The sequence below is a fragment of the Siphateles boraxobius genome, unplaced genomic scaffold (assembly GCF_051911475.1).
Source record: "Siphateles boraxobius isolate OS27281-9 unplaced genomic scaffold, OSU_SipBor_1 130, whole genome shotgun sequence".
NCBI classification, from domain to species: Eukaryota; Metazoa; Chordata; class Actinopteri; order Cypriniformes; family Leuciscidae; genus Siphateles; species Siphateles boraxobius.
In genome coordinates, this window is record NW_027508734.1 from 1,038,066 (window position 1) to 1,045,302 (window position 7,237).

The window sequence follows — 7,237 nt, forward strand, 5'->3', positions numbered from 1 at the left end:
TTTCACCAGTTGACCCAGTAGGGGTTCAGCGAAAGAATTGGCAGCTGGCAGCCGGAAACCCTGCCAAATTAGGAGGGAACTGCCAATCGTGGCAGCCAATCAGTATCGTCCAACGTAGCACCAACCAATCACATGTAACTGGAAGTCAAGCGACAGCACCCAATGGTGGCGCCGGCGAATTTTCAGTAATGGCGGCGGTGTTTGGCTCGGTAAATTCGTAAATGAATTATCAGATTAATAAATAATTGTTGCTCTGTAAATTGGATTTTAACTTTTTATGTTAGAGACAGTATATCTGTGCCTACTTTAGTGTAATTGGCTAATTTAATAATTTGTAGAAACGCAGCTTGTGCACCGTGTGGTCCTGGTTTGTGAGGGGTTACCATTAACTTCAAATATACGTTACTATTACCGTCACCATTAAATATTAGCTTTTGTTAAAATGTAAACTTAATCTATTGATTAGAATAAAGGTAATGCTGATTTATTGGTATTATTGACAAGCTCAGCCTTGATGATACACGTGCAACACTAACCATATCGTTTTTTGTGTATTTAATTTTTCAGGGGGTTTTATTACTATTGCATTTTTTGACCAAACAGTTCTTTTAAGAACTACTTTTCGATCTCTAACTCTATGTACACTCTGTTCTACACCTCTTGTGTAACTGCCAATCAATTATGGCAGGTAAGAAGCCAATGTTTTCCCTAAATCTTACTAACTAAAGTTAATTTGAGCAGAATATGCAAAAACCTGCCCATGTTAAAGATTTCTAAAATGTTCTACCTTTATATGTGAATGAATTTGTGTTGCTATTTTGAGGTATGTTATTTTCTCGTATATACTCCATATGTACTCTTTAATTTTGGAAAAGATGACGTCTTTTCTGGGACAGGCAGTTGTCCATACTGTACAACTGGGGTGATGTCAAGTCCTGAGCACTTTCAGGCAAAGCATGTAAAGCATGCCATATATTTTGAGGACAATGGCATCCGTAAGCATTGTACAAAGCACACATGCATTTTACATGTTTGTTGTAAGTTAAAATGTATTAACTTTATCTTGTCTTTCTAGAAAAATATTGTGTTCCTTGCTTTTGTTTGAATGCCCGACAACAAAAGAGGTGCTATTGGCATTGCCCTAAGTGTCGGCACATCTTGTGTCCTGCCCCTGACCTACATCATCATAGTATGTGCAATGTAATTAGTTAAATTTTAAAGTCTAGTTTCATTCAGATTTCATTCATGTTATGATTAACTCGCCTCATCTTTCGTCCTCTTTGCAGATCTTTCAGTTACATGCACAATTATCTGTCACGGTGCGTGGTGTGGAATAAATCTGTGGATTCAAGTGCAAAGTAGAAGTATTTAATAAAGACGAAAACATAAAATAAACAAAAGAAAACTACAACGTACAAACTAAATCCAGAACAAACAAGGCAGGGCAGGAACAGAACTCAACACAACACAACTAATACACGTAACAAATACAACGAACGAGCACAGGACAGCAAACACAGGAAGACTAAATAGGAAAGCAAATAAGGCGGGTAACGAGGATAACAGGTGGGACAAATAAACCAATAATCAGATAACAAGGGGGAGGGATTAAACAATGACAAGAGCACATGGCTCAAAATAACAAAACACCCATGTGCATAACAAGACAGGACAGACATGTGACATAACCCCCTCCCTATGGAGCGGCTACCAGACGCTCCATCCGACCCGGGCGGGACAGGAGGGACAGGCCAGGGGGGGAACAGGAGAGACAGACCAGGGCAAAACACACAACACAAGAGTTCAGGAGGGAGGTGGAATGGTGGAGGATCAGGGGGAGGGATGGGGGGCCAGGTCCATGAAAGGGAACAGAAACAGGGGGTGATGGTTTAGCCGGGGGCCAGGGCGAAGCAGACAGTCCATCGGGCGGCCAGGGCGAAGCAGACAGTCCATCGGGCGGCCAGGGCGAAGCAGACAGTCCATCGGACGGCCAGGGCGAAGCAGACAGTCCATCGGGCGGCCAGGGCGAAACAGACGACCCATCGGGCGGCCAGTGCGAAGCAGACGACCCATCGGGCGGCCAGTGCGAAGCAGACGACCCATCGGGCGGCAAGGGCGGTGAAGACCCCTCGGGCGGCAAGGGCGGTGAAGACCCCTCGGGCGGCCAGGGCGGTGAAGACCCCTCGTGCGGCCAGGGCGGTGAAGACCCCTCGGGCGGCCAGGGCGGTGAAGACCCCTCGGGCGGCCAGGGCGGTGACGACCAGGGCGAGGGCGACCATGGCACAGGAACAGCAACAGACACCGGCTCATGAACAGACACCGGCTCATGCACTGGAACAGCAACAGACACCGGCTCTGCCTCCGGCTCTGGAACAGGCACCGGCTCTGCCTCCGGCTCTGGAACAGGCACCGGCTCTGCCTCCGGCTCTGGAACAGGCACCCACTCTGCCTCGGGCTCTGGAACAGGCACTGGCTCAGGAACAGACACCGGCTCAGGAACAGACACCGGCTCAGGAACAAACACCGGCTCAGGAACAAACACCGGCTCAGGAACAAACACCGGCTCAGGAACAGACACCGGCTCAGGAACAGACACCAAAACTGTAACAGCCACAAGAACAGACACAAACACAGAAACAAACACTGGCTCTGGCGCTGGAACAGGCACTGGCTCTGGAACAGGCATTGGCTCCAGCTCTGGAATAGGCACTGGCTCTGCCTCCGGCTCAGGAACGGGCACTGGCTCTGCCTCCGGCTCACGCACTGGCTCTGCCTCCGGCTCTGGAACGGGCACTGGCTCTGCCTCCGGCTCTAGAACAGCAGACACGGGCATGTCCAGGATCCGAGCCAGACGCTCCAGATAGTCCGTATCTGCCTTGGCGGCCACACAAATGGGCATTTCCGGATCTGTCTCAGACTGGGCAGACTGGACGTGCTCAGTCTCAGACTGGGCAGGCTGGACGTGCTCAGTCTCAGACTGGGCAGGCTGGACGTGCTAAGTCTCAGACTGGGCAGACGTGACGTGAACAGTCTCTCCCTGGGCAGACGTGACGTGAACAGTCTCTCGCTGGGCAGACGTGACGTGAACAGTCTCTCGCTGGGCAGACGTGACGTGAACAGTCTCTCGCTGGGCAGACGTGACGTGAACAGTGTCTCGCTGGGCAGACGTGACGTGAACAGTCTCTCGCTGGGCAGACGTGACGTGAACAGTCTCTCGCTGGGCAGACGTGACGTGAACAGTCTCTCGCTGGGCAGACGTGACGTGAACAGTCTCTCGCTGGGCAGACGTGACGTGAACAGTCTCTCGCTGGGCAGACGTGACGTGAACAGTCTCTCGCTGGGCAGACGTGACGTGAACAGTCTCTCGCTGGGCAGACGGGACGTGAACTGTCTCTCGCTGGGCAGACGGGACGTGAACTGTCTCTCGCTGGGCAGACGGGACGTGAACAGTCTCTCGCTGGGCAGACGGGACGTGAACAGTCTCTCGCTGGGCAGACGGGACGTGAACAGTCTCTCGCTGGGCAGACGGGACGTGAACAGTCTCTCGCTGGGCAGACGGGACGTGAACAGTCTCTCGCTGGGCAGACGGGACGTGAACAGTCTCTCGCTGGGCAGACGGGACGTGAACAGTCTCTCGCTGGGCAGATGTGACGTGAACAATCTCCGACTGGGCAGCCGGAACGTTAACAGTCTCTGACTGGGCAGGCGCAGGTCTCTTTCTCCTCCTCCGTCTTTTCTGATGGATGTGTGCAGACTCGAGCCTGGCTAAAACCATCGATGAAGTCCCCCCGCTTGACGGATCCAGAGATGATGACTTCATTCCTGATGAGACCCGTGAGGAAGACTCTGCTGCCCTCCTCTCCTCATTCCTTTGAGCGCACATGGAGAGGTACTTAAACAAAGAAATCCCATTCTCTCTCTCCTCAGGAGAGAGTTCGCTCCGCTGAATCCACATGGGCTCGTTCGTTCTGTCACGGTGCGTGGTGTGGAATAAATCTGTGGATTCAAGTGCAGAGTAGAAGTATTTAATAAAGACGAAAACATAAAATAAACAAAAGAAAACTACAACGTACAAACTAAATCCAGAACAAACAAGGCAGGGAAGGAACAGAACTCAACACAACACAACTAATACACGTAACAAATACAACGAACGAGCACAGGACAGCAAACACAGGAAGACTAAATAGGAAAGCAAATAAGGCGGGTAACGAGGATAACAGGTGGGACAAATAAACCAATAATCAGATAAAAAGGGGGAGGGATTAAACAATGACAAGAGCACATGGCTCAAAATAACAAAACACCCATGTGCATAACAAGACAGGACAGACATATGACATTAGCAGTCTGGTGGATACAGACTCATTCAGGAGGAGGGCACACTCCTGCTGTCTTGACAGTATGCATTTACTTTCTTTTACACATTTGATTTAAATGTGGTTAAAATAGTAACTGAGAAATTGAATGGTATGGCAACATGTCTTCAATTATTCTCTTTTTAATCATGCTCATTTTTATGCTCCTCAAATCTAGATATTCAGGTGTAACAGATTGGAGAGAGAAGTCTGTGACATGTCAATAATATTAGCAGATGTACACACTGCAGACACGGCAATGACATTTACAAGAACTGCTTACCAGGTGTATACATTATGAATAAAAATGTGATCACTGCTCGGCTTAATGACAAAATGCAATAAGAATAGTCATTCATGTGGCTGCATCCATGTGTATTGTTAAGAAGGTAATTTGGATATTGATGTCAAAATTTTCTTATGGATCCTTTAGGTTATGTTGGAAGAGGAAAACGAGGAGAAATGCAAGGCTTTTACTCAGAAAACACCCATCCAGGGTTTTGCAGTGACTGGTGTCAGAGAGTGAACATTTGTTTAATCCACCAGTTCCAGTCTAAAAGCCTTCTTAATCATGGAACTAATCTTTCTTTTTTTTCTAACTAATCTTTAACTTTACAAATTCTTTCTTTCTTTCTGTCTAATTTTGCTAATAAGCTAATAGAAGAGGTCAAGTCTGAAGAAGACCCTCATCAGTCTGTTTTCTGCAGACCTAGTTAAGGTTACGGGGGTCAAACACTACGTGACTTGCGTGATCGGATTCACAGAATTGTACTTTTATGTGTATTTCTAACGCATTCTCATCCTTTGGCGTCATATGTGACGCCATATGACAAAACGGCGAAATACTACACACATGGCACCCTTTATCGTCAATATAACACGCACTGTGATGGGTAGGTTTAGGTGTGGGGTAGGGTCTGCGTCTCATATTCACGCTAAAGGATGCCAGTCAACTTTATGACGCCTTGGGTTCGCGTGTTATATTCACGCTAAAGGGTGCCATGTGCGTAGTATTTCGCCGTTTTGTGATATGGCGTCACATATGCCGCCAAAGGATGAGAACGGGCTCGTATTTCTTTAATGAATAAAGTGAACATTATCTGTACTACTTTCTGAGGAGGGAGTGTTTTATCAGTATGTTTTGGTAGTCTGTCCTGATAATGGTGAGCTCAGGCCCTCTACAACTGTGATTCCCTTGTGCTTTTGTGTGTGTGTTGAAGGCTCTGTGCAGGTCTTGTGATATGCAACAACAGACCCCGAGACATTTCTACGACCTTCGAGGTCATCACCGGACCAAGTCTAGGACTCGGATGACAATTATCTTGATTAATGTCGACTTACCCTCCTATCTATCCATAAGTGTAGAAATGTTTAGACTTTGTTTTCTTAGCCAATCAGAAGTAGCCAACATGTATGTACTGGTGTCATTCATGCCCTTAGAAATGGTATAACTGGTGTGAGATTTCGTATACGGTAGAGTCTCTAGCCTGCAACCTCCTCGATGAAACTGCAAACTATTCTTCAGTAAATTTTTACTTATTTGATTGAACCTCACGACTCTTGGTCTTCTTTCATCATATCTGGTCCTGGGTCTGTAAGCTGTTATCCCCTAACTCAAGAAACATGGTAAACCATTGGTAGACCATTCTTGTTAATGTATCATGAGTAAATTCGCTAACCAGGAAAAAGGTGGATATATTTCATTATTTAACAAACATGTATTCTCATTCGTAAGTTACATTTATGCGCGTACAAATTCATAATTTCAAGTGTAGCTTATTGGTTTTTTTTTATTATGTCTATGGATCTTCGTAACTTGATTTTAATCAAATAATATAAAATAATTACTAATAGAAGTATTTTATGTAAATAAGTACTAAAATGATATATAAATTTATCTAATAATTTATTTGCCTGGCTAAAAGCGGCAGGCATAAACCTCTGACTTCTGGTTATTAGCGGCAGTTGACGTCCGGTTTTGTTGGCTGCTACTTCCTGTTGCCAGCTCTAGATTTTTTCGCTGAACCCCCTCTCAGTTGACCATCCATAATGCTGTCATTGTGTGAGGAACTGTGTGGAGTTTTAGGCACCTATTTCTTAAAAACATTGCATCAGACATATTTATTATATTTTTTACTTTATACTTGCTAGGAAATGAATTGAAATTAATTGAATCTTTGTAGAAATAAGAATAGTACATACAAGTACACACATTTTGGCCTTGACCCAACCCTTAAGTCAATATGCTTCATTTTTGATGTCAAGTGCCGACAGTGACAATTTTAACAACTTTTTTATTAAAAAAAGAAAAAGAAAGAATACAAGCAGTCAGGTGTAAAGACTTTATTTATGTTATACTCCTGGACCCTAGAACTGGCTCATAACAATGTATTTGTAACTCTGCGAATGATTAAGACTCAATGAAATGTAATGAAATATGACTGGAACAAAAACACTCACTGTTACTCCTGTTTCACGTCAGAGATGTAAATATTGTTCACCCTGAACGTCTAAATGTGGACATAAACACATGAGTGATGAGGATGTGTTTACATGCAAATGTGTTCATGTTTTATAAACAAAACAACAGTAAACGGCAGGGGTATATACATTAATTAAAACCCATAACTGATGTTTAATTCTGGAAGCTTGTAGGCAGTTAAGTCATATTAATGTATTTCTTTGGAAGATCACATAAGCTGCAAGACAGCATGAAAATATGAAAATAAAAGTTTTTTGTCTGATGCCTTAACATCTTGAAAAAAACTAAAATTAACCATTTTATTTTATTTTATTTTATTTTATTTTATTTTGGCCATTCGTCCAAAAAGTAAATTGGACAAACACTTTCTGCCATCGGGCTCACAACCTCAACACCT

At 44.8% G+C, this 7,237-nt stretch overlaps 2 long non-coding RNA genes across 3 annotated transcripts; both read left to right on the forward strand.

Annotated features, from left to right (window-relative positions):
• The first annotated feature begins 570 nt into the window (after positions 1-570).
• Positions 571-1,302, forward strand: LOC143736517 (uncharacterized). 2 transcript variants are annotated; one of them, XR_013203464.1, is made up of 4 exons: positions 571-688; positions 876-949; positions 1,076-1,189; positions 1,287-1,302. It is a non-coding gene; the product is annotated as an uncharacterized LOC143736517 (long non-coding RNA). The 2 variants fall into 2 exon arrangements; XR_013203463.1 differs by lacking the exon at positions 571-688 and having other exon boundaries at positions 819-949.
• Positions 1,303-4,343: 3,041 nt separating this feature from the next.
• Positions 4,344-5,102, forward strand: LOC143736446 (uncharacterized). The gene is made up of 3 exons (XR_013203447.1): positions 4,344-4,402; positions 4,545-4,644; positions 4,792-5,102. It is a non-coding gene; the product is annotated as an uncharacterized LOC143736446 (long non-coding RNA).
• The last annotated feature ends 2,135 nt before the right edge of the window (positions 5,103-7,237 follow it).